This window comes from Schistocerca americana, chromosome 5, assembly GCF_021461395.2.
Source record: "Schistocerca americana isolate TAMUIC-IGC-003095 chromosome 5, iqSchAmer2.1, whole genome shotgun sequence".
NCBI lineage: Eukaryota > Metazoa > Arthropoda > Insecta > Orthoptera > Acrididae > Schistocerca > Schistocerca americana.
Genome location: NC_060123.1, coordinates 692,454,054 through 692,474,417, shown reverse-complemented (window position 1 = coordinate 692,474,417; position 20,364 = coordinate 692,454,054).

Below are 20,364 nucleotides of genomic sequence, written 5' to 3'. Positions count from 1 at the left end.
CTATGATTTGAACCTCTCCTGTGACTCCAGTTTTAGATTCCGATGCTTCACTTCAGGTTTACTGTATCCCTTGGACCTTCTTATTGACGATGAAACACAGAAATTGCATCCGAATTTAATACAAAAGGCACAATGCCGACTTAAGTACAAAAGGATTGACACTCTACTTCCCTATGATATAAATCATTCCTGTGAGTCCAGTTTTAGATTCCGATGCTTCACTTCAGGTTTACTGTATTCATTGGACCTTCCTAATGACGATGAGACACAGATCTTGCATCCGAATTTAATACAAAAGGCACAAAGCCGACTTAAGTACAAGAGGACTGACACTCTAACTCTCTATGATTTGAACCTCTCCTGTGAGTCTAGTTTTAGATTCCGGTGCTTCACTTCAGGTTTACTGTATCCCTTGGACCTTCTTACTGACGATGAAACACAGAAATTGCATCCGAATTTAATACAAAAGGCACAATGCCGACTTAAGTTCAAGAGGACTGACACTCTAACTCTCTATGATTTGAACCTCTCCTGTGAGTCCTGTTTAAGATTCCGATGCTTCACTTCAGGTTTACTGTATCCCTTGGACCTTCTTATTGACGTTGAAACACTGAAATTGCATCCGAATTTAATACAAAAGGCACATTGCGGGCTTAAGTACAAGAGGACTGACACTCTAACTCCCTATGATTTGAACCTCTACTGTGTGTCCAGTTTTGGATTTTGATGCTTCACTTCAGGTTTACTGTATCCCTTGGACCTTCTTATTGACGATGAAACACAGAAATTGCATCCGTATTTAATACAAAAGGCACAATGCCGACTTAAGTACAAGACGACTGGCTCTCTAACTCTCTATGGTTTGAACCTCTCCTGTGAGTCCAGTTTTAGATTCCGGTGCTTCACTTCAGGGTTACTGTATCCCTTGGACCTTCTTATTGACGATGAAACACAGATATTGCATCCGAATTTAATACAAAGGCACAATGCCGACTTAAGTACAAGAGGACTGACACTCTAACTCCCTATGATTTGAACCTCTCCAGTGAGTCCAGTTTTGGATTCTGATGCTTCACTTCATTTTTACTGTATCCCTTGGACCTTCTTATTAACGATGAAACACAGAAATTGCATGCGAATTTAATACAAAGGCACAATGCCGACTTAAGTACAAGAGGACTGACACTCTAACTCCCTAGGATTTGAACCTCTCCTGTGAGTCCAGTTTTAAATTCCGATGTTTCACTTCATGTTTACTCTATCCCTTGGACCATCTTATTGACGATGGAACACAGAATCTGCATCCGAATTAATTACAAAAGGCACAATGCCGACTTAAGTACAAGAGGAATGACACTCTAAGTTTCAATGATTTGAACCTCTCCTGTGAGTCCAGTTTTAGATTCCGATGCTTCACTTCAGGTATACTGTAACCTTTGGACCTTCTTATAGACGATGAAACACAGAAATTGCATCCGAATTTAATACATTAGGCACAATGCCGACTTAGGTACAAGAGGACTGACACACTAACTTTCTATGATTTGAACCTTTCCTGTGAGTCCAGTTTTAGATTCCGATGCTTCACTTCAGGTTTACTGTATCCCTTGGACATTCTTATTGTCGATGAAACACAGAAATTGCATCCGAAATTAATACAAAAGGCACAATGCCGACTTATGTACAAGAGGACTGACACTCTATCTTTCTATGAGTTGAACCCCTCCTGTTAGTCCAGTTTTAGTTTCCGATGATTCACTTCAGGTTTACTGTATCTCTTGGACCTTCTTATTGTCGATGAAACACAGAAATTGCATCCGAAATTAATACAAAAGCCACAATGCCAACTTAAGTACAAGAGGACTGACACTCAAACTTTCTATGATTTGAACCTCTCCTGTGGGTCCAGTTTTAGATTCCGAGGCTTCACTTCAGGTTTACTGTATCCCTTCTACCTTCCTAATGTCGATGAGACACAGAAATTGCATCCGAATTTAATACAAAAGGCACAATGCCGACTTAAGTAGAAGAGGACTGACACTCTAAATTTCTATGATTTTAACCTCTCCTGTGAGTCCAGTTTTAGATTCCGACGCTTCACTTCAGGTTTACTGTATCCCTTGGACCTTCTTAATGAAGATGAGACACAGAAATTGCATCCGAATTTAATACAAAAGGCACAATAACGACTTAAGTACAAGAGGACTTACACTCTAACTTTCTATGATTTTAACCTCTCCTGTGAGTCCAGTTTTAGATCCCGAAGCTTCACTTCAGGTTTACTGTATCCCTTGTACCTTCTTGTTGACGATGAAACACAGAAATTGCATCCGAATTAATAACAAAGGACACAATGCCAACTTAAGTACAAGAATACTGACACTCTAACATTCAATGATTTGAACCTCTCCTGTGACTCCAGTTTTAGATTCCGATGCTTCACTTCAGGTTTACTATATCCCTTGGACCTTCTTATTGACGATGAAACACAGAAATTGCATCCGAATTTAATACATAAGGCACAATGCCGACTTAAGTACAAGAGGATTGACACTCTAATTCCCTATGATATAAACCATTCCTGTGAGTCCAGTTTTAGATTCCGATGCTTCACTTCAGGTTTACTGTATTCCTTGGACCTTCTTATTGACGATGAAACACAGAAATTGCATCCAAATTTAATACAAAAGACACAATGCCGACTTAAGTACAAGAACACTGACACTCTAACTTTCTATGATTTGGACCAATCCTGTGAGTCCAGTTTTAGATTCCGATGCTTCACTTCAGGTTTACTGTGTCCCTTGGACCTGCTTATTGACGATGAAACACAGAAATTGTATACGAGTTTAATACAAAAGGCGCAATGGTGACTTAAGTACAAGTGGACTGACACTCTAACTTTCTATGATTTGAACCTCTCCTGTAAGTCCAGTTTTAAATTCCGATGATTTACTTCAGGTTTACTGTATCCCTTGGACCTTCTTATAGACGATGAAACACAGAAATTGCATCCGAATTTAATACATAAGGCACAATGCCGACTTAGGTACAAGAGGACTGACACACTAACTTTCTATGATTTGAACCTTTCCTGTGAGTCCAGTTTTAGATTCCGATGCTTCACTTCAGGTTTACTGTATCCCTTGGACATTCTTATTGTCGATGAAGCACAGAAATTGCATCCGAAATTAATACAAAAGGCACAATGCCGACTTATGTACAAGAGGACTGACACTCTAACTTTCTATGATTTGAACATCTCCTGTGACCCCAGTCTTAGATTCCGATGCTTCACTTCAGGTTTACTGTATGCCTTGGACCTTCTTATTGACGATGAAACACAGAAATTGCATGCGAATTTAATACAAAAGGCACAATGCCGACTTAAGTACAAGAGGACTGACACTCTAACTTTCTATGATTTGAACCGCTCCAGGGAGTCCAGTTTTAGATTCCGATGCCTCACTTCAGGTTTACTGTATACCTTGGACCTTCTTATTGACGATGAAACATAGAAATTGCATCCGAATTTAATACAAAAGTCACAATGCCGACTTAAGTACAAGAGGACTGACACTCTATCTTTCTATGAGTTGAACACCTCCTGTGAGTCCAGTTTTAGTTTCCGATGATTCACTTCAGGTTTACTGTATCTCTTGGACCATCTTATTGACGATGAAACACAGAAATTGCATCCAAATTTAATACAAAAGCCACTATGCCAACTTAAGTACAAGAGGACTGACACTGAAACTTTCTATGATTTGAACCTCTCCTGTGAGTCCAGTTTTAGATTCCGAGGCTTCACTTCAGGTTTACTGTATCCCTTCTACCTTCCTAATGTCGTTGACACACAGAAATTGCATCCGAATTTAATACAAAAGGCACAATGCCGACTTAAGTAGAAGAGGACTGACACTCTAAATTTCTATGATTTTAACCTCTCCTACGAGTCCAGTTTTAGATTCCGACGCTTCACTTCAGGTTTACTGTATCCCTTGGACCTTCTTAATGACGATGAGTCACAGAAATTGCATCCGAATTTAATACAAAAGGCACAATGCCGACTTAAGTACAAGAGAACTGACACTCTAAATTTCTATGGTTTTAACCTCTCCTGTGGGTCCAGTTTTAGATTCCGACGCCTCACTTCAGGTTTACTGTATCCCTTGGACCTTCTTAATGAAGATGAGACACAGAAACTGCATCCGATTTTAATACAAAAGGCACAATAACGTCTTAAGTACAAGAGGACATACACTCTAACTTTCTATGATTTTAACCTCTCCTGTGAGTCCAGTTTTAGATTCCGAAGCTTCACTTCAGGTTTACTGTATCCCTTGTACCTTCTTATTGACGATGAAACACAGAAATTGCATCCGAATTAATAACAAAGGACACAATGCCGACTTAAGTACAAGAATACTGACACTCTAACATTCTATGATTTGAACCTCTCCTGTGACTCCAGTTTTAGATTCCGATGCTTCACTTCAGGTTTACTGTATCCCTTGGACCTTCTTATTGACGATGAAACACAGAAATTGCATCCGAATTTAATACAAAAGGCACAATGCCGACTTAAGTACAAAAGGATTGACACTCTACTTCCCTATGATATAAATCATTCCTGTGAGTCCAGTTTTAGATTCCGATGCTTCACTTCAGGTTTACTGTATTCATTGGACCTTCCTAATGACGATGAGACACAGATCTTGCATCCGAATTTAATACAAAAGGCACAAAGCCGACTTAAGTACAAGAGGACTGACACTCTAACTCTCTATGATTTGAACCTCTCCTGTGAGTCTAGTTTTAGATTCCGGTGCTTCACTTCAGGTTTACTGTATCCCTTGGACCTTCTTACTGACGATGAAACACAGAAATTGCATCCGAATTTAATACAAAAGGCACAATGCCGACTTAAGTTCAAGAGGACTGACACTCTAACTCTCTATGATTTGAACCTCTCCTGTGAGTCCTGTTTAAGATTCCGATGCTTCACTTCAGGTTTACTGTATCCCTTGGACCTTCTTATTGACGTTGAAACACTGAAATTGCATCCGAATTTAATACAAAAGGCACATTGCGGGCTTAAGTACAAGAGGACTGACACTCTAACTCCCTATGATTTGAACCTCTACTGTGTGTCCAGTTTTGGATTTTGATGCTTCACTTCAGGTTTACTGTATCCCTTGGACCTTCTTATTGACGATGAAACACAGAAATTGCATCCGTATTTAATACAAAAGGCACAATGCCGACTTAAGTACAAGACGACTGGCTCTCTAACTCTCTATGGTTTGAACCTCTCCTGTGAGTCCAGTTTTAGATTCCGGTGCTTCACTTCAGGGTTACTGTATCCCTTGGACCTTCTTATTGACGATGAAACACAGATATTGCATCCGAATTTAATACAAAGGCACAATGCCGACTTAAGTACAAGAGGACTGACACTCTAACTCCCTATGATTTGAACCTCTCCAGTGAGTCCAGTTTTGGATTCTGATGCTTCACTTCATTTTTACTGTATCCCTTGGACCTTCTTATTAACGATGAAACACAGAAATTGCATGCGAATTTAATACAAAGGCACAATGCCGACTTAAGTACAAGAGGACTGACACTCTAACTCCCTATTATTTGAACCTCTCCTGTGAGTCCAGTTTTAAATTCCGATGTTTCACTTCATGTTTACTCTATCCCTTGGACCATCTTATTGACGATGGAACACAGAATCTGCATCCGAATTAATTACAAAAGGCACAATGCCGACTTAAGTACAAGAGGAATGACACTCTAAGTTTCAATGATTTGAACCTCTCCTGTGAGTCCAGTTTTAGATTCCGATGCTTCACTTCAGGTATACTGTAACCTTTGGACCTTCTTATAGACGATGAAACACAGAAATTGCATCCGAATTTAATACATTAGGCACAATGCCGACTTAGGTACAAGAGGACTGACACACTAACTTTCTATGATTTGAACCTTTCCTGTGAGTCCAGTTTTAGATTCCGATGCTTCACTTCAGGTTTACTGTATCCCTTGGACATTCTTATTGTCGATGAAACACAGAAATTGCATCCGAAATTAATACAAAAGGCACAATGCCGACTTATGTACAAGAGGACTGACACTCTAACTTTCTATGATTTGAACATCTCCTGTGACCCCAGTTTTAGATTCCGATGCCTCACTTCAGGTTTACTGTATACCTTGGACCTTCGTATTGACGATGAAACACAGAAATTGCATCCGAATTTAATACAAAAGTCAAAATGCCGACTTAAGTACAAGAGGACTGACACTCTATCTTTCTATGAGTTGAACCCCTCCTGTTAGTCCAGTTTTAGTTTCCGATGATTCACTTCAGGTTTACTGTATCTCTTGGACCTTCTTATTGTCGATGAAACACAGAAATTGCATCCGAAATTAATACAAAAGCCACAATGCCAACTTAAGTACAAGAGGACTGACACTCAAACTTTCTATGATTTGAACCTCTCCTGTGGGTCCAGTTTTAGATTCCGAGGCTTCACTTCAGGTTTACTGTATCCCTTCTACCTTCCTAATGTCGATGAGACACAGAAATTGCATCCGAATTTAATACAAAAGGCACAATGCCGACTTAAGTAGAAGAGGACTGACACTCTAAATTTCTATGATTTTAACCTCTCCTGTGAGTCCAGTTTTAGATTCCGACGCTTCACTTCAGGTTTACTGTATCCCTTGGACCTTCTTAATGAAGATGAGACACAGAAATTGCATCCGAATTTAATACAAAAGGCACAATAACGACTTAAGTACAAGAGGACTTACACTCTAACTTTCTATGATTTTAACCTCTCCTGTGAGTCCAGTTTTAGATCCCGAAGCTTCACTTCAGGTTTACTGTATCCCTTGTACCTTCTTGTTGACGATGAAACACAGAAATTGCATCCGAATTAATAACAAAGGACACAATGCCAACTTAAGTACAAGAATACTGACACTCTAACATTCAATGATTTGAACCTCTCCTGTGACTCCAGTTTTAGATTCCGATGCTTCACTTCAGGTTTACTATATCCCTTGGACCTTCTTATTGACGATGAAACACAGAAATTGCATCCGAATTTAATACATAAGGCACAATGCCGACTTAAGTACAAGAGGATTGACACTCTAATTCCCTATGATATAAACCATTCCTGTGAGTCCAGTTTTAGATTCCGATGCTTCACTTCAGGTTTACTGTATTCCTTGGACCTTCTTATTGACGATGAAACACAGAAATTGCATCCAAATTTAATACAAAAGACACAATGCCGACTTAAGTACAAGAACACTGACACTCTAACTTTCTATGATTTGGACCAATCCTGTGAGTCCAGTTTTAGATTCCGATGCTTCACTTCAGGTTTACTGTGTCCCTTGGACCTGCTTATTGACGATGAAACACAGAAATTGTATACGAGTTTAATACAAAAGGCGCAATGGTGACTTAAGTACAAGTGGACTGACACTCTAACTTTCTATGATTTGAACCTCTCCTGTAAGTCCAGTTTTAAATTCCGATGATTTACTTCAGGTTTACTGTATCCCTTGGACCTTCTTATAGACGATGAAACACAGAAATTGCATCCGAATTTAATACATAAGGCACAATGCCGACTTAGGTACAAGAGGACTGACACACTAACTTTCTATGATTTGAACCTTTCCTGTGAGTCCAGTTTTAGATTCCGATGCTTCACTTCAGGTTTACTGTATCCCTTGGACATTCTTATTGTCGATGAAGCACAGAAATTGCATCCGAAATTAATACAAAAGGCACAATGCCGACTTATGTACAAGAGGACTGACACTCTAACTTTCTATGATTTGAACATCTCCTGTGACCCCAGTCTTAGATTCCGATGCTTCACTTCAGGTTTACTGTATGCCTTGGACCTTCTTATTGACGATGAAACACAGAAATTGCATGCGAATTTAATACAAAAGGCACAATGCCGACTTAAGTACAAGAGGACTGACACTCTAACTTTCTATGATTTGAACCGCTCCAGGGAGTCCAGTTTTAGATTCCGATGCCTCACTTCAGGTTTACTGTATACCTTGGACCTTCTTATTGACGATGAAACATAGAAATTGCATCCGAATTTAATACAAAAGTCACAATGCCGACTTAAGTACAAGAGGACTGACACTCTATCTTTCTATGAGTTGAACACCTCCTGTGAGTCCAGTTTTAGTTTCCGATGATTCACTTCAGGTTTACTGTATCTCTTGGACCATCTTATTGACGATGAAACACAGAAATTGCATCCAAATTTAATACAAAAGCCACTATGCCAACTTAAGTACAAGAGGACTGACACTCAAACTTTCTATGATTTGAACCTCTCCTGTGAGTCCAGTTTTAGATTCCGAGGCTTCACTTCAGGTTTACTGTATCCCTTCTACCTTCCTAATGTCGTTGACACACAGAAATTGCATCCGAATTTAATACAAAAGGCACAATGCCGACTTAAGTAGAAGAGGACTGACACTCTAAATTTCTATGATTTTAACCTCTCCTACGAGTCCAGTTTTAGATTCCGACGCTTCACTTCAGGTTTACTGTATCCCTTGGACCTTCTTAATGACGATGAGTCACAGAAATTGCATCCGAATTTAATACAAAAGGCACAATGCCGACTTAAGTACAAGAGAACTGACACTCTAAATTTCTATGGTTTTAACCTCTCCTGTGGGTCCAGTTTTAGATTCCGACGCCTCACTTCAGGTTTACTGTATCCCTTGGACCTTCTTAATGAAGATGAGACACAGAAACTGCATCCGATTTTAATACAAAAGGCACAATAACGTCTTAAGTACAAGAGGACATACACTCTAACTTTCTATGATTTTAACCTCTCCTGTGAGTCCAGTTTTAGATTCCGAAGCTTCACTTCAGGTTTACTGTATCCCTTGTACCTTCTTATTGACGATGAAACACAGAAATTGCATCCGAATTAATAACAAAGGACACAATGCCGACTTAAGTACAAGAATACTGACACTCTAACATTCTATGATTTGAACCTCTCCTGTGACTCCAGTTTTAGATTCCGATGCTTCACTTCAGGTTTACTGTATCCCTTGGACCTTCTTATTGACGATGAAACACAGAAATTGCATCCGAATTTAATACAAAAGGCACAATGCCGACTTAAGTACAAAAGGATTGACACTCTACTTCCCTATGATATAAATCATTCCTGTGAGTCCAGTTTTAGATTCCGATGCTTCACTTCAGGTTTACTGTATTCATTGGACCTTCTTATTAACGATGAAACACAGAAATTGCATCCAAATTTAATACAAAAGACACAATGCCGACTTGAGTACAAGAGGACTGACAGTCTAACTTTCTATGATTTGGACCAATCCTGTGAGTCCAGTTTTAGATTCCGATGCTTCACTTCAGGTTTACTGTATCCCTTGGACCTTCCTAATGTCGATGAGACACAGAATATGCATCCGAATTTAATACAAAAGGCACAATGCCGACTTAAGTAGAAGAGGACTGACACTCTAAATTTCTATGATTTTAACCTCTCCTGTGAGTCCAGTTTTAAATTCCGATGATTCACTTCAGGTTTTCTGTATCCCTTGGACATTCATATTGACGATGAAACACAGATATTGCATCCGAATTTAATACAAAAGGCACAATGCCGACTGAAGTACAAGAGAACTGACACTCTAAGTTTCTACGATTTGAACATCTCCTGTGAGTCCAGTTTTAGATTCCGATGCTTCACTTCAGGTTTACTGTATCCCTTGGACCCTCTTATAGACGAAGAAACACAGAAATTGCATCCGAATTTAATGCAAAAGGCACAATGCGAACTTAAGTACAAGAGGACTGACACTCTTACTTAGTATGATTTGAACCTCTCCTGTGAGTCCAGTTTTAGATTCCGATGCTACACTTCAGGTTTACTGTATCCCTTGGACCTTCTTAATGACGATGAGACACAGAAATTGCATACGAATTTAATACAAAAGGCATAATGCCGACTTAAGTACAAGAGAACTGACACTCTAAATTTCTATGGTTTTAACCTCTCCTGTGAGTCCAGTTTTAGATTCCGACGATTCACTTCAGGTTTACTGTATCCCTTGGCCCTTCTTAATGAAGATGAGACACAGAAATTGCATCCGAATTTAATACAAAAGGCACAATGCCGACTTAAGTTGAAGAGGACTGACACTCTAAATTTCTATGATTTTAACCTCTCCTGTGAGTCCAGTTTTAGATTCCGACGCTTCACTTCAGGTTTACTGTATCCCTTGGACCTTCTTAATGACGATGAGACACAAAAATTGCTTCCGAATTTAATACAAAAGGCACAATGCCGACTTAAGTACAAGAGAACTGACACTCTATATTTCTATGGTTTTAACCTCTCCTGTGAGTCCAGTTTTAGATTCCGACGCCTCACTTCAGGTTTACTGTATCCCTTGGACCTTCTTAATGAAGATGAGACACAGAAATTGCATCCGAATTTAATACAGAAGGCACAATAACGACTTAAATACAAGAGGACTGACACTCTAACTTTCTATCATTTTAACCTCTCCTGTGAGTCCAGTTTTAGATTCCGAAGCTTCACTTCACGTTTACTGTATCCCTTGTACCTTCTTATTGACGATGAAACACAGAAATTGCATCCGAATTAATAATTAAGGACACAATGCCGACTTAAGTACAAGAGGACTGACACTCTAACATTCTATGATTTGAACCTCTCCTGTGACTCCAGCTTTAGATTCCGATGCTTCACTTCAGGTTTACTGTATCCCTTGGACCTTCTTATTGACGATGAAACACAGAAATTGCATCCGAATTTAATACAAATGGCACAATGCCGACTTAAGTATTAGAGGATTGACACTCTAATTAGCTATGATATAAACCATTCCTGTGAGTCCAGTTTTAGATTCCGATGCTTCACTTCAGGTTTACAGTATTCCTTGGACCTTCTTATTGACGATGAAACGCAGAAATTGCATCCAAATTTAATACAAAAGACACAATGCCGACTTAAGTACAAGAGGACTGACACTCTAACTTCCTATGATTTGGACCACTCCTGTGAGTCCAGTTTTAGATTCCGATGCTTCACTTCAGGTTTACTGTATCCCTTGGATCTGTTTATTGGCGATGAAACACAGAAATTGCATACGAGTTTAATACAAAAGGCGCAATGGTGACTTAAGTACAAGTGGACTGACACTCTAATTTTCTATGATTTGAACCACTACTGTGAGTCAAGTTTTAAATTCCGATGATTCACTTCAGGTTTTCTGTATCCCTTGGACATTCATATTGTCGATGAAACACAGAAATTGCATCCGAATTTAATACAAAAGGCACAATGCCGACTTAAGTACAAGAGAACTGACACTCTAACTTTCTATGATTTGAACCTCTCCTGTGAGTCGAGTTTTAGATTCCGATGCTTCACTTCAGGTTTTCTGTATCCCTTGGCCTTTCTTATTGACGATGAAACACAGAAATTGCATCTGAAATTAATGCAAAAGGCACAATGCCGACTTAAGTACAAGAGGACTGACACTCTACCTTTCCATGATTTGAACCTTTCCTATGAGTTCAGTTTTAGATTCTGATGCTTCACTTCAGGCTTTTTGTTTCCCTTGGACCTTCTTATTGACAATGAAACACAGAATTTGCATCCGAATTTTATACAAAAGGCACAATGACGACTTATGTACAAGAGGACTTACACTCTAACTTAATATGATTTGAACCTCTCCTGTGAGTCCAGTTTTAGATTCCGATGCTTCACTTCAGGTTTACTGTATCCCTTGGACATTCTTGTTGACAATGAAACACAGAAATTGCATCCAAATTTAATACAAAAGGCACAATGCCGACTTAAGTACAAGAGGACTCACACTCTAACTTCCTATGATTTGAACCTCTCCTGTGAGTCCAGTTTTATATTCCGATGCTTCACTTCAGGTTTACAGTACCCCTTGGACCTTCTTATTGACGATGAAACACAGCAATTGCATCCGACTTTAATACCAAAGGCACAATGCCGACTTCAGTGCAAGAGGACTGACACTCTAATTCTCTATGATTCAAACCACTCCTGTGAGTCCAGTTTTAGATTCCGATGCTTCACTTCAGGTTTACTGTATTCCTTGGACCTTCTCATTGACGATGAAACACAGAAACTGCATCCAAATTTAATACAAAAGGCACAATGCCGACTTACGTACAAGTGGACTGACTTCTCTAACTTTCTATGATTTGAACCTCTCCTGTGAGTCCAGTTTTAGATTACGACGCTACACTTCATGTTTAATGTATACCATGGACCTTCTTATTGACGATGAAACACAGAAATTGCATCCGAATTTATAACAAAAGACACAATGCCGACTTAAGTACAAGAGGACTGACACTCTAACTTTCTATGATTTGAACCTCTCCTGTGAGCCCAGTTTTAGATTCCGATGCTTCACTTCAGGTTTACTGTATCCCTTGGACTTTCCTAATGACGACGAGACACAGATCTTGCATCCGAATTTAATACAAAAGGCACAATGCCGACTTAAGTACAAGAGGACTGACACTCTAACTTTCTATGATTTTAACCTCTCCTGTGAGTCCAGTTTTAGATTCCGACGCTTCACTTCAGGTTTACTGTATACCTTGGACCTTCTTACTGTCGATGAAATACAGATATTGCATCAGAATTTAATACAAAAGGGACAGTGCCAACTTAAGTACAAGAGGTCTGACACTCTAACTTTCTATGATTTGAACCTCTCCTGTGACTCCAGTTTTAGATTCCGATGCTTCACTTCAGGTTTACTGTATCCCTTGGACCTTCTTATTGACGATGAAACACAGAAATTGCATCCGAATTTAATACAAAAGGCACAATGCAGACTTAAGTACAAGAGGATTGACACTCTAATTCCCTATGATATAAATCATTCCTGTGAGTCCAGTTTTAGATTCCGATGCTTCACTTCAGGTTTACTGTATTCCTTGGACCTTCTTATTGACGATGAAACACAGAAATTGCATCCAAATTTAATACAAAAGACACAATGCCGACTTGAGTACAAGAGGACTGACAGTCTAACTTTCTATGATTTGGACCAATCCTGTGAGTCCAGTTTTAGATTCCGATGCTTCACTTCAGGTTTACTGTATCCCTTGGACCTTCCTAATGTCGATGAGACACAGAAATTGCATCCGAATTTAATACAAAAGGCACAATGCCGACTTAAGTAGAAGAGGACTGAGACTCTAAATTTCTATGATTTTAACCTCTCCTGTGAGTCCAGTTTTAAATTCCGATGATTCACTTCAGGTTTTCTGTGTCCCTTGGACATTCATATTGACGATGAAACACAGAAATTGCATCCGAATTTAATACAAAAGGCACAATGCCGACTGAAGTACAAGAGAACTGACACTCTAAGTTTCTATGATTTGAACATCTCCTGTGAGTCCAGTTTTAGATTCCGATGCTTCACTTCAGGTTTACTGTATCCCTTGGACCCTCTTATAGACGAAGAAACACAGAAATTACATCCGAATTTAATGCAAAAGGCACAATGCGAACTTAAGTACAAGAGGACTGACACTCTTACTTAGTATGATTTGAACCTCTCCTGTGAGTCCAGTTTTAGATTCCGATGCTTCACTTCAGGTTTACTGTATCCCTTGGACCTTCCTAATGTCGATGAGACACAGAAATTGCATCCGAATTTAATACAAAAGGCACAATGCCGACTTAAGTAGAAGAGGACTGACACTCTAAATTTCTATGATTTTAACCTCTCCTGTGAGTCCAGTTTTAGATTCCGAAGCTTCACTTCAGGTTTACTGTATCCCTTGGACCTTCTTAATGACGATGAGACACAGTAATTGCATACGAATTTAATACAAAAGGCACAATGCCGACTTAAGTACAAGAGAACTGACACTCTAAATTTCTATGGTTTTAACCTCTCCTGTGAGTCCAGTTTTAGATTCCGACGCTTCACTTCAGGTTTACTGTATCCCTTGGACCTTCTTAATGAAGATGAGACACAGAAATTGCATCCGAATTTAATACAAAAGGCACAATGCCGACTTAAGTTGAAGAGGACTGACACTCTAAATTTCTATGATTTTAACCTCTCCTGTGAGTCCAGTTTTAGATTCCGACGCTTCACTTCAGGTTTACTGTATCCCTTGGACCTTCTTAATGACGATGAGACACAAAAATTGCTTCCGAATTTAATACAAAAGGCACAATGCCGACTTAAGTACAAGAGAACTGCCACTCTATATTTCTATGGTTTTAACCTCTCCTGTGAGTCCAGTTTTAGATTCCGACGCCTCACTTCAGGTTTACTGTATCCCTTGGACCTTCTTAATGAAGATGAGACACAGAAATTGCATCCGAATTTAATACAAAAGGCACAATGCCGACTTAAGTTGAAGAGGACTGACACTCTAAATTTCTATGATTTTAACCTCTCCTGTGAGTCCAGTTTTAGATTCCGAAGCTTCACTTCACGTTTACTGTATCCCTTGTACCTTCTTATTGACGATGAATCACAGAAATTGCATCCGAATTAATAATTAAGGACACAATGCCGACTTAAGTACAAGAGGACTGACACTCTAATTAGCTATGATATAAACCATTCCTGTGAGTCCAGTTTTAGATTCCGATGCTTCACTTCAGGTTTACTGTATTCCTTGGACCTTCTTATTGACGATGAAACGCAGAAATTGCATCCAAATTTATTACAAAAGACTCAATGCCGACTTAAGTACAAGAGGACTGACACTCTAACTTTCTATGATTTGGACCACTCCTGTGAGTCCAGTTTTAGATTCCGTTGCTTCACTTCAGGTTTACTGTATCCCTTGGATCTGTTTATTGGCGATGAAACACAGAAATTGCATACGAGTTTAATACAAAAGGCGCAATGGTGACTTAAGTACAAGTGGACAGACACTCTAATTTTCTATGATTTGAACCTCTACTGTGAGTCAAGTTTTAAATTCCGATGATTCACTTCAGGTTTTCTGTATCCCTTGGACATTCATATTGTCGATGAAACACAGTAATTGCATCCGAATTTAATACAAAAGGCACAATGCCGACTTAAGTACAAGAGAACTGACACTCTAAGTTTCTATGATTTAAACATCTCCTATGAGTCCAGTTTTAGATTCCGATGCTTCACTTCAGGTTTACTGTATCCCTTGGACCCACTTATAGTCGATGAAACACAGAAATTGCATCCGAATTTAATACAAAAGGCACAATGCAAACTTAAGTACAAGAGGACTGACACTCTAACTTTCTATGATTTGAACCTCTCCTGTGAGTCGAGTTTTAGATTCCGATGCTTCACTTCAGGTTTTCTGTATCCCTTGGCCTTTCTTATTGACGATGAAACACAGAAATTGCATCTGAAATTAATACAAAAGGCACAATGCCGACTTAAGTACAAGAGGACTGACAGTCTACCTTTCCATGATTTGAACCTTTCCTATGAGTTCAGTTTTAGATTCTGATGCTTCACTTCTGGCTTTTTGTTTCCCTTTGAACTTCTTATTGTCAATGAAACACAGAAATTGCATCCGAATTTTATACAAAAGGCACAATGACGACTTATGTACAAGAGGACTTACACTCTAACTTTATATGATTTGAACCTCTCCTGTGAGACCAGTTTTAGATTCCGATGCTTCACTTCAGGTTTACTGTATCCCTTGGACCTTCTTGTTGACAATGAAACACAGAAATTGCATCCAAATTTAATACAAAAGGCACAATGCCGACTTAAGTACAAGAGGACTCACACTCTAACTTCCTATGATTTGAACCTCTCCTGTGAGTCCAGTTTTAGATTCCGATGCTTCACTTCAGGTTTACTGTATCCCTTGGACCTTCTTAATGACGATGAGACACAGAAATTGCATACGAATTTAATACAAAAGGCACAATGCCGACTTAAGTACAAGAGAACTGACACTCTAAATTTTTATGGTTTTAACCTCTCCTGTGAGTCCAGTTTTAGATTCCGACGCTTCACTTCAGGTTTACTGTATCCCTTGGACCTTCTTAATGAAGATGAGACACAGAAATTGCATCCGAATTTAATACAAAAGGCACAATGCCGACTTAAGTTGAAGAGGACTGACACTCTAAATTTCTATGATTTTAACCTCTCCTGTGAGTCCAGTTTTAGATTCCGACGCTTCACTTCAGGTTTACTGTATCCCTTGGACCTTCTTAATGACGATGAGACACAAAAATTGCTTCCGAATATAATACAAAAGGCACAATGCCGACTTAAGTACAAGAAAACTGACACTCTATATTTCTATGGTTTTAACCTCTCCTGTGAGTCCAGTTTTAGATTCCGACGCCTCACTTCAGGTTTACTGTATCCCTTGGACCTTCTTAATGAAGATGAGACACAGAAATTGCATCCGAATTTAATACAGAAGGCACAATAACGACTTAAGTACAAGAGGACTGACACTCTAACTTTCTATCATTTTAACCTATCCTGTGAGTCCAGTTTTAGATTCCGATGCTTCACTTCAGGTTTACTGTATCCCTTGGACCTTCTTATTGAGGATGAGACACAGAAATTGCATCCGCATTTAATACAAATGGCACAATGCCGACTTAAGTATTAGAGGATTGACACTCTAATTAGCTATGATTTAGACCACTCCTGTGAGTCCACATTTAGATTCCGATGCTTCACTTCAGGTTTACTGTATCCCTTGGATCTGTTTATTGGCGATGAAACACAGAAATTGCATACGAGTTTAATACAAAAGGCGCAATGGTGACTTAAGTACAAGTGGACAGACACTCTAATTTTCTATGATTTGAACCTCTACTGTGAGTCAAGTTTTAAATTCCGATGATTCACTTCAGGTTTTGTGTATCCCTTGGACATTCATATTGTCGATGAAACACAGAAATTGCATCCGAATTTAATACAAAAGGCACAATGCCGACTTAAGTACAAGAGAACTGACACTCTAAGTTTCTATGATTTAAACATCTCCTATGAGTCCAGTTTTAGATTACGACGCTACACTTCAGGTTTAATGTATACCATGGACCTTCTTATTGACGATGAAACACAGAAATTGCATCCGTATTTATAACAAAAGACACAATGCCGACTTAAGTACAAGAGGACTGACACTCTAACTTTCTATGATTTGAACCTCTCCTGTGAGCCCAGTATTAGATTCCGATGCTTCACTTCAGGTTTACTGTATCCCTTGGACCTTCTTATTGACGATGAAACACAGAAATAGCATCCGAATTTAATTGAAAAGTCACAATGCCGACTTAAGTGCAAGAGGACTGACACTCTAACTTTCAATGATTTTAACCTCTCCTGTGAGTCCAGTTTTAGATTCCGATGCTTCACTTCAGGTTTACTGTATCCCTTGGACTTTCCTAATGACGACGAGACACAGATCTTGCATCCGAATTTAATACAAAAGGCACAATGCCGACTTAAGTACAAGAGGACTGACACTCTAACTTTCTATGATTTTAACCTCTCCTGTGAGTCCAGTTTTAGATTCCGACGCTTCACTTCAGGTTTACTGTATACCTTGGACCTTCTTACTGTCGATGAAATACAGATATTGCATCAGAATTTAATACTAAAGGCCAAGTGCCGACTTAAGTACAAGAGGTCTGACACTCTAACTTTCTATGATTTGAACCTCTCATGTGTGTCCAGTTTTAGATTCTGATGCTTCACTTCACGTTTACTGTATCCCTTGTACCTTCTTTTGACGATGAAACATAGATTTTTGCATCCAAATTTAATACAAATGGCACAATGCCGACTTAAGTACAAAAGGACTGACACTCTAACTTTCTATGATTTGAACCTCTCCTGTGAGTCCAGTTTTAGATTCCGATGCTTCACTTCAGGTTTACTGTATCCCTTGGTCCTGCTTATTGGCGAAGAAACACAGAAATTGCATCCGAATTTAATACTAAATTCCCAATGGTGACTTAAGTACAAGAGGACTGACACTCTAACTTTCTATGTTTTGGACCACTCCTGTGAGTCCAGTTTTAGATTCCGTTGCTTCACTTCAGGTTTACTGTATCCCTTGGACCTGTTTATTGGCGATGAAACACAGAAATTGCATACGAGTTTAATACAAAAGGCGCAATGGTGACTTAAGTACAAGTGGACTGACACTCTAAGTGTCTAAGATTTAAACATCTCCTGTGAGTCCAGTTTTAGATTCCGATGCTTCACTTCAGGTTTACTGTATCCCTTGGACCTTCTTATTGACGATGAAACACAGAAATTGCATCCGAATTCAATACAAAAGGCACGGTGCCGACTTAAGTACAAGAGGACTGACACTCTAACTTCCTATGATTTGAACCTCTCCTGTGAGTCCAGTTTTAGATTCCGATGCTTCACTTCAGGTTTACTGTATCCCTTGTACCTTCTTATTGACGATGAAACACAGAAATTGTATCCGAATTTGTAACAAAAGACACAATGCCGACTTAAGTACAAGAGGACTGACACTCTAACATTCTATGATTTGAACCTCTCCAGTGACTCCAGTTATAGATTCCGATGCTTCCCTTCAGGTTTACTGTATCCCTTGGACCTTCTTATTGACGATGAAACACAGCAATCGCATCCGACTTTAATACAAAAGGCACAATGCCGACTTCAGTGCAAGAGGACTGACACTCTAATTCTCTATGTTTTAAACCACTCCTGTGAGTCCAGTTTTAGATTCCGATGCTTCACTTCAGGTTTACTCTATTCCTTAGACCTTCTCATTGACGATGAAACACAGAAATTGCATCCAAATTTAATACAAAAGGCACAATGCCGACTTACGTACAAGTGGACTGACTTCTCTAACTTTCTATGATTTGAACCTCTCCTGTGAGTCCAGTTTTAGATTCCGATGCTTCACTTCAGGTTTACTGTATCCCTTGTACCTTCTTATTGACGATGAAACACAGAAATTGTATCCGAATTTGTAACAAAAGACACAATGCCGACTTAAGTACAAGAGGACTGACACTCTAACATTCTATGATTTGAACCTCTCCAGTGACTCCAGTTATAGATTCCGATGCTTCCCTTCAGGTTTACTGTATCCCTTGGACCTTCTTATTGACGATGAAACACAGCAATCGCATCCGACTTTAATACAAAAGGCACAATGCCGACTTCAGTGCAAGAGGACTGACACTCTAATTCTCTATGATTTAAACCACTCCTGTGACTCCAGTTTTAGATTCCGATGATTCACTTCAGGTTTTCTGTATCCCTTGGACCTTCTTATTGACGATGAAACACAGAAATTGCGTCCGAATTTAATACAAAAGACACAATGCCGACTGAAGTACAAGAGGACTGACACTCTAATTCTCTATGATTTAAACCACTCCTGTGATTCCAGTTTTAGATTACGATGCTTCACTTCAGGTTTACTGTATACCTTGGACCTTCTTATTGACGATGAAACATAGATTATTGCATCCAAATTTAATACAAATGGCACAATGCCGACTTAAGTACAAAAGGACTGACACTCTAACTTTCTATGATTTGAACCACTCCTGTGAGTCCAGTTTTAGATTCCGATGCTTCACTTCAGGTTTACTGTATGCCTTGGTCCTGCTTATTGACGATGAAACACAGAAATTGCATCCGAATTTAATACTAAATTCGCAATGGTGACTTAAGTACAAGAGGACTGACACTCTAACTTTCTATGATTAGAAACCCTCCTGTGAGTCCAGTTTTAGATTCCGACGCTACACTTCAGGTTTAATGTATACCTTGGACCTTCTTATTGACGATGAAACACAAAAATTGCACAGAATTTATTACAAAAGGCACAATGCCGACTTAAGTACAAGAGGACTGACACTCTAACTTTCAATGATTTTAACCTCTCCTGTGAGTCCAGTTTTAGATTCCGATGCTTCACTTTAGGTTTACTGTATCCCTTGGACCTTCCTAATGACGATGAGACACAGATCTTGCATCCGAATTTAATACAAAAGGCACAATGCCGATTTAAGTACAAGAGGACTGACAGTCTAACTTTCTATGATTTTAACCTCTCCTGTGAGTCCAGTTTTAGATTCCGACGCTTCACTTCAGGTTTACTGTATACCTTGGACCTTCTTACTGTCGATGAAATACAGATATTGCATCAGAATTTAATACAAAAGGCACAGTGCCGACTTAAGTACAAGAGGACTGACACTCTAACTTTCTATGATTTGAACCTCT